We start from the raw sequence: 12,936 nt of genomic DNA on the forward strand, positions 1-12,936 counted from the left end.
AGTGTTATATTATTTGCTACACATTAGAAAAACAATTGTACAAAATAGCCCTGTCGTTACGAGCGGCAACAGCAACACTTAATAAGAAACAAAGATTGTTCTAATTGTTCCGATATTGATCAGAGCCGCTTTGTTGCCGAGTACAATTACTGCCATCGTGAAAGTAAGTAAATACTTCAAAGATGTGGATAATGATTTTACTGTGACCATTGTCATGGAAGTAACTACAAAGATGCGTAAAACATTTCTTTCAAAAGGGTTTGTTTATTAAATGCATTTTAGCGACTGTGCACAGATATCATACAAGTGACATTTATAACGGATATAATTTCATAGAAGAAGATTTTGATCAGATACAATGATCTTTCGAAGAACTATTATTAGCAAAAGTGAGTGAGAATTTGATATTATGATACTTATTCAACAATCATCTAAAAAAAGACCAAATAGGACACTCCACACATTAATTGTTTTTGCATGTTTTGATTAACTATCGGTGTTTATATTACGCTATTTGGTAATTTGTTGTATCATTGAAATATAATTCATTTCACACATGCTGTTACTAATATAGCTCATTTTCATTTTTTTTTTGCTTGCTTTTCATCAAGCATAAAGGAAAAATGTAATTGTGTTAGTTTTGTTCATGACAGCTGAATATATCTAACCTTAAATGAGACCATATTCACCATGCGCTATGTAAAATACTCAATTTGTCTCATGCCTTCGATATTCACGAAAAAAACAATAACATATACTCTCTTTATTTTTCTTTAGAAGTTAAAGCAGATACATTTATTGCCACTTCCGTGTCAGTGAAAAAGAAAAGTTAAAAAGGCATATTATTGCAAACAGCCAAGTTCTGTTTTCTGAATATATTCCTATTCTTGACTTTAACATTATTATTCGTATACTTCAGTAACTATTGCATTGCCGTGGAATTATTCTGATGAATATTACTCTGCTAACTTTACTAATAAATGAAAAAAACAGTATTTTAATGATATTTTATTATTGAATGATTCGATTTCTTTTCTTCTGTTTTCTTTTCAGATCTGAATGTCCCAGAACTACAAAGCTGTACATATATTATTTCTGATGTCATGCCATTTGTAGAAAATTGAAATTGAAACTGAATAATTTTATTAAACGCCTATTTTTGTAGAACAGTGATCTGAAACGTCAAGTTAACTATTTGTCACTGCAAGATATTGCGCTGTCATAAATGGTGTACTAAACATCTCTTATTGCTTTGAAAGTACTGTCTGCATTTAATGTCAGTACAGAATCCCATTCGGTGCTTGATACAGGATTGATGACATATTGTTGGTTGAATTTCAACAGGAAGATGAAGAGGAACAGAAACCAGTTCGAAAATTACTTTAACTATCGAGACAATCGTTCACTGACATTTGAAGTATTTCTGCTGAAGAGGTCAACATTTTCAATTATGTTTTCATCATAACGGTACATTACATAAACATCGACAAAAATAGTGCGGCTTCAATAACATAGAAAACACTGGAGGTTGTTACTGTCATGAATGTTTCGAAGGTAACAGATTACAATCCCGAGGACTTTGATATGTCCCGCGATGTGTACAGCGTTGTTGCACCTTTGGTATTTGTTTTAGTCATTTTTCTTTTACTATTATTTATCATTGCTCATATTTTAAGGTAGACGTTTCTGATATGGCTGTGCTATGAATACGTTAAAACTATACAAAGTTTATAGGGATTCTTCATGTAATTGTAATGTAATTCCAAAGACACCGCGAAAAGATCAAGTGAAGCTTCTGTTAATGTTCTTTGTCTTTTGAAAAACAGCTTCAGCAGTCTGAACTTGTGTGTGCAGCAAAATAAAAACAAGCGTTGGATAATATTGTACGACAGAAATGATACCTTGTGAGGCATTTCTTTACAAAAGAATGTAATATGTGTAAAAATGAAAGCAAAGGGGAATTTAAACGTACACAAATTCGTGTTCGTACAGGTTTGTGTATTCAGAGTCATCCTACAGCTTATCTTAAGAGAAAGTACACTATGAATGAGACTTTGGAGTTATTGTTTCAAAACGTGTTCTACACTAGTGTCTACTGATGACCGAAAAAGTAATGATCGGAGGAGCACCCGGGGTCTTTATGCATGTGAAAAGCTAGAAAGTCGCCATAGGACTTTTTGTTTTGTTTATGTGACATTCAACCCAAGAGAAACAAAAAGAAAGAAATACGAGTTGTACGCAACTGGTCTTAATCTATTAAAAGTCCACTTAGTATGCTTTACAGAAATCCTGGTGATATTATTACTTTCATAATAATATTAACATCTACTACATGTTCTGTATGATCTTGACCATATATCTAGAAACTTTCAATTTGTATACTGGTAACACTGTTTTATGAAGCTTAGCTACAGTAAGACACTGTTAAGAGCACGTATTTGTTTGTCAGTTAAAATCAAATTTATAGTATAGGATTTTATTACATCTACACCAAGATTTGGCGTCTCTTAAGTATATTTTCATACAGTTTAAACGTTTCCTTACAATTCAGCATGGTTTTCTTCAGCGTTTGTTACCTTAATGACGGCGGCGTCGTAGAAATCTTAAGTCGTGAGTTTCAAACAATGTATTAGACCAGGCAATACGGGTATCTACGGATGATTTCCTCAATTCCAGATTAGTAAAGATAGATAGATAGTCCAGATTCGGTAAAATAATGGGCAATTCATGTATAATAAAGCACGGGCTAGTATAAAAGTGATTTATTGGAATCATGTAGAGGAAGTAGCAAACAATTAAATTTTCATAACATAAACTAATTGGTTTGATATTGTCTTCGATGCTCTGTGAGTATATTTAATGATTGTTTGATTTGACCTTTCCGTTCCTGTGATAATAATATCACTGTTTTAATGCTATCTTTGGTGACAGAAATGAATCACTTATACAGTGTCAATACATCCGTTACATATTCTGGCTTATCTAAATATCCAGAAAAAAGACGTCGAAATATCTAAGTGGATGTAATTAAGTTGTTTAACTAAACTGTAGTAAATATAAACAGAAGTATATTCCATTTGATCAAAACTTGACATTGATTGTAAGACAGAACAATACACCATTCAGTAGTCCCATTTTTTCGTTTATTAATGTTACTCGTTTCAGTTCATAATATTCAAATTATCAGCCAATACCAAATTACCCTTTCCTTTCCAAGGAAATCATGGTCAGTGAAATATGTAAAACGACTATAAATTATTTTCTGCTTATACAATACAAATGTAACAGAGCGACATTTTAGGTAAGAATCATGCATGTATGAAATGCATTACCATGTACTTATTCAAGAAAATATTTATGCTTATTTGATATAAACACACATCTTTCGACATTTCTAAAATGTTACACAAAACTTTGTCTGTCTGGAAACAGAAAAAGAGACTAACAACATTTTTTTTCACTTCTGTAACCAAAACTCACACATTGTGATTCTTCTGGCCATGGTTTAAAGTTTATTGTTAGGTATAAATCTAGTCAATTCCGTTATTAAATCGTTAATGTCTTATATCTAATACCAATACATTGGAAATGATGACATTGACTTTAAATTGGTAGTTTTTAATTTTCCGGCAAAATAAAATTCGAACACTACCCTCTTTAAAACAGTTTAGTACTTATATGACTGTAATATAAAAAAGATGCTAATGTTATGTTAGTTTAGATCTAATCTGTCAGAGCCTGTGAAGAAACTTATTTTAGAATTCAATGCATAGGGTGGCTGAACGACTATTACTCATTTATGTAAAAAAGTCAAATACGAGAATTATTGCCTAATCAAACTATTATTTGTCAAAATATATGGATTTGTATTTGAACTGAAATCCCTGGTCGAGTAGATTAGGCCTATGACTTTGAATGAGAACTATCTTTTCAGAAATAAACCGTTAGTAGAGTGAGATTAGTCATCAAAGATATTATAACATTTTAAATTTCCCGTTTCGTGACGTTATGTTTTAAACGGAATTGTATATCTATGTACTACATGATTCTAAAAATCTAAACAATTACAGAATATTATTCCCTGTGCAATATATCAAACGAAAATACATATTCGAAAACCAAATTATTGAAATTTTACATTATGTTCATGGAAATGTTGCTGTTATAAATTCTAAGTTAACCTAACAAACCATTGATTTTGAGCCCACACTACACGCAGATATCATTAATACGCGCTCCGGCTACCGTGTTGCTGTCATTTTCACCTGTTTTGACCTGGATCAGTACAAACGAATCCTTTCCTATGTAAAAGTATTGTTACTTAAAACTTATGAAGAAAATTTTAGCCTTCTGTTGTTATTATCATTAACATAAAAAGACAAAAATATTTTAAAAAGAAGAAGCTGATACATTTCCGTTCCCATGACAATTAGAATCAAAGTAGGGTAGATTTGTTTCAACTATTATAAATGAATGCGTTAATGTAAGTATTACTCTAAATGTTTGGCTCTTGTGTGGTGATTGCTGTGATCTTCACGCCCAGGAAATCTACCCTTACCTTTTTTTATCTTTGCAATAAACCACACATATGAACACTTCACATTAAACAAATAGATTGCAATTCATTTTAGAAAAAAAAAAAAACATTGCGGCAGACTCCCTGGTTAATTATGGAACAATCACCTGTCCTGTCTCCATTTCTTAATTCATTTGTTTCATACAGCTACTTTTAACTTTATAAATGGCCTCACACGCTGACGTTTGTTTATGTCTGCCTATATATTATACGTCGTAAAAGACAATTACCGATTAATGAATTCTGTAACCAATGTCACGTTAAAAGGCATTTGCTAATATTTTTCTGACGGCTTTGTCAGTTGTATGACACAAATTATGACTTTAAGAGAGAGAGAGAGAGTAAGTAAAGGGCATTAATGAAGCTTGGTCTGCCAGTAAAGCTTGAAAGCACACCCAAAGCAGTTTAGTATCCTTTTTGTTTCGTTTTGACTTAAACAAACGTTTTATGATTTTTTATTCTTTCATTTTAAAATAAATATAAGCTTAGTCAGATCAGGTGGTTCCAATATTATTCGAACGGTGGGTTTTTCGCAGAAAGGGTGTGACCGGTGAAAGTTTTACATTTGAACATTTCAGTATGATTTAAAACATTGTTGTTTGGTTTAATGTCGCATCGACACAATTATATAAGTCATATGGCGACTTTCCAGCTTTGTTTGTGGAGGAAGCCCCCAGATGCTCTTCCGTGTATTAATTCATCACGAGCCGAAAACTTTCCGTAAGCCAGCTAGATGGCTTGCTCACATGAAGTATTCAACGCAGAGACTCGAACCAACATAGGTGAGGGCAAGTGATTTGAAGCATTTTTACCATTGATATATCGCAATGAATGAAGACAATAGTGAGGACGCAAATGAATCATGTGATAATTTAGCAATGCATTTTGCCGTTTGTTCAATTACTTATGCAGTCTGGTGCGGTATGGAAATTTTAATCAATATTTGAGAATACCTAAATTGTAAAGTGTTTATCATCGAAACGTTTCATATCCAGTGGATTATACTTCTTGGGGGCTTTTTAAAAAAAATATGTGCAAGGTTTATTCCTAAATGTAGACCACGAACACCATTCCGTTGCCTTTGTTCCGAGTCTTAATCTACTTAAATAAGTAGATTGTTTCTCACTGAAACTTCCTATTTCATTCTTTATTCGCATAAGATATAAAATTGTACTTGGGTTTAGACACTGCAAAATCTGCCGTCGATGCGATTTTGGAAAGCTAGTAATTGTCGCACGTAAGCAGTCGCCTTTTTCCAATGAAATTTCTTATGCTTCTATGCTAATACAGTGTCCATCATTATTTCCTTTTCATAACACAAACGAAAGGAGTAAAATATAATCAGCAAAAAATGTTTATGTAAGAAAAAATGATCATTATAGGGTATGTCTACCTTCAATCTGACTAAAGTGCTTGATCTTCTAAACGAAGATCTGAGAATGACCCATTCACATTCGTCTTCTATATATTTTGGATTTCCAATATTGCCATTTTTATTTTTGAAAATCTATTTTTATTTGAACCAATCAGACGACTTCTTCGAATGTCAAAGAGTAAGAAAAATGTGCAGTCAATCCAGGGCTCGAACTCGGGACCCCTCGTTTACAGAGCAAGAGGCCTACCGACTGAGCTAACACTGACACATTACGACATAAGAATTGTAAATATCAAAAATCAAGGCTAACTATAGATTTGCAAAATGTTGTAAGTTAAGCTCTGATTGGCTAGCGAAAGGGTCGTTCTCAGATCCTAAGCGTGGCGTAATAGGAGATGTACTTTAGTCAGATTCTGTCTACCTTAAATTTTACAAATATTGAGAGCAATTCTCACTACTTTTTAGGGTTCCGAGTGCAGAAATAAAAAAACATCATAATGGCAAATGAGTCGACCGAAAATAATGGGTGAAAACAACAATGAAAAACGTACATTTAATGTTTTGCCATGCTTTATTTTCAGAAACAGATTATAAAGCATACTATTTTTCTGGTGGACATAAAAAAATAATATTTTTACAGGTTATTAGTGTGAACACAATGTGAACGGCGCAACATAATAAAGCGATTGTGAGGTAAGAATAGCTCTTATATCCGGATAGAGATAGAGGATGGTATGCACTCAAATACGTTGCATAACGACCCTCTCGGAACTACATGTACGTTACTTTTGGAGTTTTAAAAAAGAACACATTCTTCTTGATCCCAAAATGCATTTTATTTAGTGCGATATGCTCAAATATTGACACTCAGTATACATTTAGTACGGAAAGAAAAAGCGTATATTTTCATATAAACATCATTGGTGTTAGAATATCAATGAATGTGAAAAAAATGAAATTTAACAGTAAATATGTTCAACGTATCTACACAGTTGAAACAACTGTGCCGATTATATGTCAAAACATTTTATACATGTTTTTCAGTGAATTATCGAACTATCATAGTGAAATATATCTGGTATTTTTACAGTCAAAAATATCAAACATATTTTCCCAGGTAACTATAACATGGGTGAATTTAGTCAAAAAAGAAAAAAAAAGAATATTTGTTAGTTGTACATTTAAGATCAATCTATCATTGACTCAGGAACACCACATTCTATAATTTTACACGTGGCTGTACCTCTCCTGAAAATAGTACATATGGCTTTCACTCGTGAAATATATTTCAATCATATACTGAAACAAACAAATATCCTCTATTTACTTTGACATTTTAGAAGCAGCCATCCATGATATACGAAAACTTTTCGTCATACACTAATTTGTTACTCAACATTTTGAATATTTTGAGACATTCAAGGGATTTGACAAGTAAAACCATATGTATTGCAATTAGCACATACCGTTTCTGTAGTCGTGACTCCAAGACTTTAATTTACCTTAGAATATGAGCAATGATAAATAAAAGTAGTACAAAAATAACTAAAACAAAAGTTAAGGGTACAACAACACTGTACACATCTACCGAAATATCATAGGACTCGAGATCGTAGTCTGTTACCTGCGAGACATTCATGATGGTAATATTCAGTTGCAATGTTATTTACGGTTACAGCCACGCTCTGCATCGGCAATATAAAGTGACCAAACATAATGTTTATATATAACACACACCTTTTACCATCTTTGACATTTTCGGGGAAAATACCTGAATGTCAGAGATCAATTGTCACGATATATGGTGTAATTTTCAAATTGATGTCTGTTCCTGTTCGTCTCGAGCTGAACAAAATCATTCTTGTCGGAATTTCGAAGAAGTAAAAAGATCATTAACAAACAATAGCACGTCAAATAGTTTCTCGAAGCTGTGGATCCCTTGCCTTGCCATTTAATTTCAAGGAATAACAAAGGTCTTGCATACAGCCCAGTGGTTTCAATATAATTGAATTATGTCTTTTTTACCACTACAGGATATGGCAATATCTTGCAATGTCGATTTTACATCACAGGACTTCAAATAGCACGTCATCAGAATTAGTTTCTCTACATAATCTTCGAGGGACATTTTTACATGTACCTAGAAAGAGAATTAAAAGAAAAAACTAATTATACAAGTAATAAAACTGTATACATGTAATATGAAATGCAGGATATTTAACATGATTCGGTATTATTTTTACATACATTTTCTTTGTTCGTTTAAAATTTAAAACGATAACTGTTACTAGTATCTCTTTCCTATGTTTATATATATATATATATATATATATATATATATATATATATATATATATATATATATATATATATATATATTGATTTTTGAAATTGTCCTTAAAATAACATCATGTTAGACACATAGAGATATATAAACCAAGAAATAGACTAATTATTATTATAAAGAAACTAAATATCAAGCAGACACGTGCTATAACAAATGTTAACTTTATGAGTCGGGTATTTTAAGTCTAGCGACGCCCTCGTAAAAATATTCCGCAGGCCGTATAACTTTCTTGCCATGTCTCTAACTTATCTGCTATGTATATTGTCTCTTTGTTCTTATTAATGGGAGAAATACAATATGATATGCTCATTTCAATGAGTAATTACATTGATTGGTATAAGTTAAATACTTACTAACATTTTCCTATTCCAATCACCAAGCGTCGGTTAGTTTCCATTTATAAGAACACAAAAGTCTGTTATAAGATTCACTAGGATGGCATCTCTTGATTGTCTGAAATGCAATTTTATCACTATTATCAAACCGATTTAAAGCTATTCCCAGTACATAAGATTAAACCGGATCAATACTATTCCCAATAAATGTTGACAAAATTGTCACTTATTTGTGAAGTAACACATTTCCCGTATCAGTTATGTAAGTGAAAATAAAAATGCTTAGTCGTACCGCAAAACACGACATGTCTGATCAATATTGAAACAATTAGATTTTGGGTTGCACATTCTACTTTTAATGCGTTGTCTTCGTTACACTTACAGAGGGAAATATAAACCTTGACATTGACCAATAGGAATAAAATCTGAATCAAACAAACCGAAATAAATCATTTCAAATTATTTAAATTAATGTGAATTATTATCGGATTCAAGAATCAGACAGAATTAGGCTTCAGAGAATAAAATGGAAGTAATAAACTTATTAACAATAAATAAAATGGGTGATACTTTGTAATGTTCAACATAAAGGTGTTTTCTGACATTTTGCGTAACGTTATGTACATTTAGTTTCGCTGTACAATATCATCTGTTTACAAAAAAAGAAAAGATGGTTAAGGATACGAATAACATAGTCATATAATTGTAAAATAGAACGGAATGACAATAACAACTCATTTGATCGGTGGTTCTTCTTATGCAGGCATACTTTTGAAGAGGTGGGATATATCGGCTATCGCGAAGATGTTCCTACTTATTGCATAGGAATACCATTTCCTTGCTACTTTGCACAGGCTCTCCGTTTACATATTAATGTGTAAACCAAAACGTAATGGATACTCTTTATATTCTAATAAACTGTTTGATTGTAAAAAAAGGATACCTTTTAAGACCTTTGCACATGACTGTGAATTACGTAAATAAAAGAAACAGAGTATAATACACAACTGCAAAACTAAGCGTTTTGCATCGCATTTAACTGAAAAATCTCTGATCATAATGTACTTATACATACAGATTTTTAAGACAAAAAATTTAGCATGCATAAAGATTTTGAAGACAGAAAATTTATCCTTACCTAGAATAAGTTAGCACAGTTTACAATGAAACTCCAAATAGTTTTGTTATTACGTCCGTACGAGATCAGATTTTGTATCACCAATGTCAATCTAAAATAATGAAATAAACATGACTCTGACGATATTTCCTTACCTAATACCTGATACCAAAGAAATGACAGGCAAGATGGAATAATCAATCACAGACAGACATTGCGTTGAATAAAATATGACATCTTAGTGTGACACGTTAGCTGTGTTCGTATCGATGAAGTTTTGTTGATTCAAGCACAGATTCAGCATTGATTATGCATACGATTTCATATCAAAGAAGCATCATTAATTACGTTTCCTTAATGAACAAATAAATCGAGAAGGAATGAAGGGTTAAAAGCGTAGTCTACTCTAAGAATGTTTTGCACACATATAAGATAAAATGTATAGATGTTAACAAAATAGCATCGAATATTACACCTCTGTTTTGTCAATTAGCCAAAATGTCTGAAGTAACACTTAAAGGTACTTAATAAAGGTTTGCAGGCGCATTGACAAAATAAACAGACAATACTTTTTCCTGTACGTGTATTACGTAGAAAGCGATTTCCATACTAGTAGTCGATATTTAAATATCTAAAACAAAACTAGCACTAATATTCCTATGTATATCTATTTGCTAAACATGTTTCGGCTCAACGCCTTCATCAGTAACAACATAAATAATACAGGAAATGACATCATGCTATGTTGCTAAATACGACGTCGTCAAATAAGGTTACATGTTTCGGCACTAAATAAAATAATGATTATTTTTTATTTTACCAATAATCCATGTATAAATATAATTACGTTTTTTTGTAAAATTACGATTTTTGTAATATGGATGGTACTATATAACATACTAGTAGTCAGAAATAAAATCTATAATATAACACCGTATACAATGTAGCAGTTATAAAAGAATTTATTACTGCTGTATAAGTGGTTTCAGTTTGTAAGACATTATGTTGAAAGGTGAAGTCAAAAAGACAGTTGCCTCAACCCACCCTTTTCCAGCATTCATATTTTATAGTAATCAACTGTTTAGTTTTTATATGAGGAGTTGAAATGCACACAAAAAAGTAAATCAAAGAAAATGTAATAGTTTTGAAACACTTCTCAAGTAAAACTTAAATCAGTTTCTGCAATTGCTACTTTGTTTCGTTTGACTTCAATGTTGTCTTAAACCCTGTATCACTTTAACTTCCTTTTGGCAGTCACAATAATCCTGCATAAATTTATAATTATACTTTTGTACAACTTTTGAATTGTTTTCTCCTATATCTTTCTTAGGAATAATATTAAACACTGAAAAAGTAAAATGTAGCTTTGTACTTGACATTCAAATGTAGAATATTATTTCAGAACTAGCTCTACATTTGCAGCATGAGAAACAATAAAACGATTTACACTGGCACATAATATCTCTCTTGAAGAAAATAAATAGATTAGCAGATAAACGATTCACGACATTTACAACCATTTCAAATCCCTTGAGTATCATAGGTTTTGAGGTCTATTAGATACACTTTCAGTGAATGCTTGGAAACATCTCCCCAGATGTTTTCCTTGTTATTTTCTTTAGTTTTTCACATCAAGGAAATAAATGAAAAATTAAAATTAAATAGATTGAATATATCATATTAACACACATACTTCACATCTTCAGTAATTGCCTCTTCGAATGATTCAGTTTCTGAAAGTAGCTTCTAGTGTCATCCATATTTTCTACAATGTCACGCTGTTGAATAATCTATAAATAAGAACAACACCTACAACGAAAACAACAACAACACCATACATGTACATAAGCAAATATCCACAATGGCTTGAACATATACCGCAATGTTGTGTACATTCATGACGTATTATTTAGATGCGACATACCGGTCAACTTTATCTGTATATATATTCGAACAGATCACAAAATATTTTAGTATACATATCTCAAAAAAGAAAAACACATTTATTACCGCTCCACTGCTGCATAATATCGTCACTAAAACTCTACCACAGGTGGACGTATTCGAGAGTGTTCACGTTAGGTAAAGTTTTGCATACTAATCTCATTCCAGCTTATTTTGTATGGGCAAAAATGATTTCATTTTTTTTTTGTAAATACTAATGTATTCTAAATTTGTTTTAATTTCCATTGCACTGTACACACTTACTAAATAACTTGCCGGTCAATATTCAAAATTACTGTCCGATGTCCCAAGAACTGAGACCATTACATTTGACTATTGACATGTAAGCTATTCAATAAAAGTTATATTACATGAAATCAGAAATTAATTTTCCTAGTTTTGTTTTCATTCTTTGACTCATGAGGTCTGTCAATATCTGCTGAGTATGGATCCCTTATACAAGAAAACTTTTGACTGGTCTTTTACATAATGAATGATGTAATAATTGCGATTATTTACTTCCTTACACTGGTAATATTTGTTTACTGTAGTTTTGGTAATTTTGCATAGGTTTCTTCAGTGATTTCCTTGTTTGTGCCTCGAGATGTCAAGAATTCATCAATCATGTTTGTGTTTTAGTACATGATGCAGGTTAATATGCGCGAAATATGTTGAATTCGTAAGTGGTGTTATTAGCGATTATTCACGAAATTATAACCATCGCGAATATTTCCGTATCTTTAGTATTTTAGAATTCAACCTTGATACTTAAATTGGTCTCTGTATGCTGGAAATTTAATTATTTAAAGAACTGGTTGCATCAAAACCGATCTAGCTAGAATGTTTTGAACTGTATATCGTAAAAATTTAATAGCATTCTCTTATTTTTATGTAAATAATTGTACAGACTTCAGACCCAAATAAACGTGTCTGTTTAAATAGGATTTTACTAATATATTTGTATTATAAAAATTGTCCATAAGTATCCTTTCAGAAAAAGGTATAAAAATTGTAAACTAATGGAAAATAATAACATGTATGAATACCTTAAAGGCAATTTTGGAAATCAATTTTGATTAGCTAGGCCGCCAGTAAACACCAAATGGCATTAAACTGTCAACAGAAGTTTTATTTCCATTTAAATATTTGATAGTGAGACTATTAACATATTTCATATACGGTTTGATAAATAAACTTCCGTTTGTCTTGGTGCAACTTTGTTACATTCTTTGGATTTATTAG

At 31.6% G+C, this 12,936-nt stretch overlaps 1 long non-coding RNA gene across 2 annotated transcripts; it reads right to left on the minus strand.

The window, feature by feature from the left end:
* Positions 1 to 6,596: 6,596 nt before the first annotated feature.
* On the minus strand, positions 6,597 to 9,940 carry LOC123528157 (uncharacterized). 2 transcript variants are annotated; one of them, XR_008366899.1, is made up of 3 exons: positions 9,772 to 9,940; positions 8,656 to 8,751; positions 6,597 to 8,091 (listed from the first exon to the last, which is right to left on the minus strand). It is a non-coding gene; the product is annotated as an uncharacterized LOC123528157 (long non-coding RNA). The 2 variants fall into 2 exon arrangements; XR_006681907.2 differs by having other exon boundaries at positions 8,652 to 8,751.
* Positions 9,941 to 12,936: the final 2,996 nt, after the last annotated feature.

Source organism: Mercenaria mercenaria, chromosome 14 (genome assembly GCF_021730395.1).
Source record: "Mercenaria mercenaria strain notata chromosome 14, MADL_Memer_1, whole genome shotgun sequence".
Taxonomy (NCBI): domain Eukaryota; kingdom Metazoa; phylum Mollusca; class Bivalvia; order Venerida; family Veneridae; genus Mercenaria; species Mercenaria mercenaria.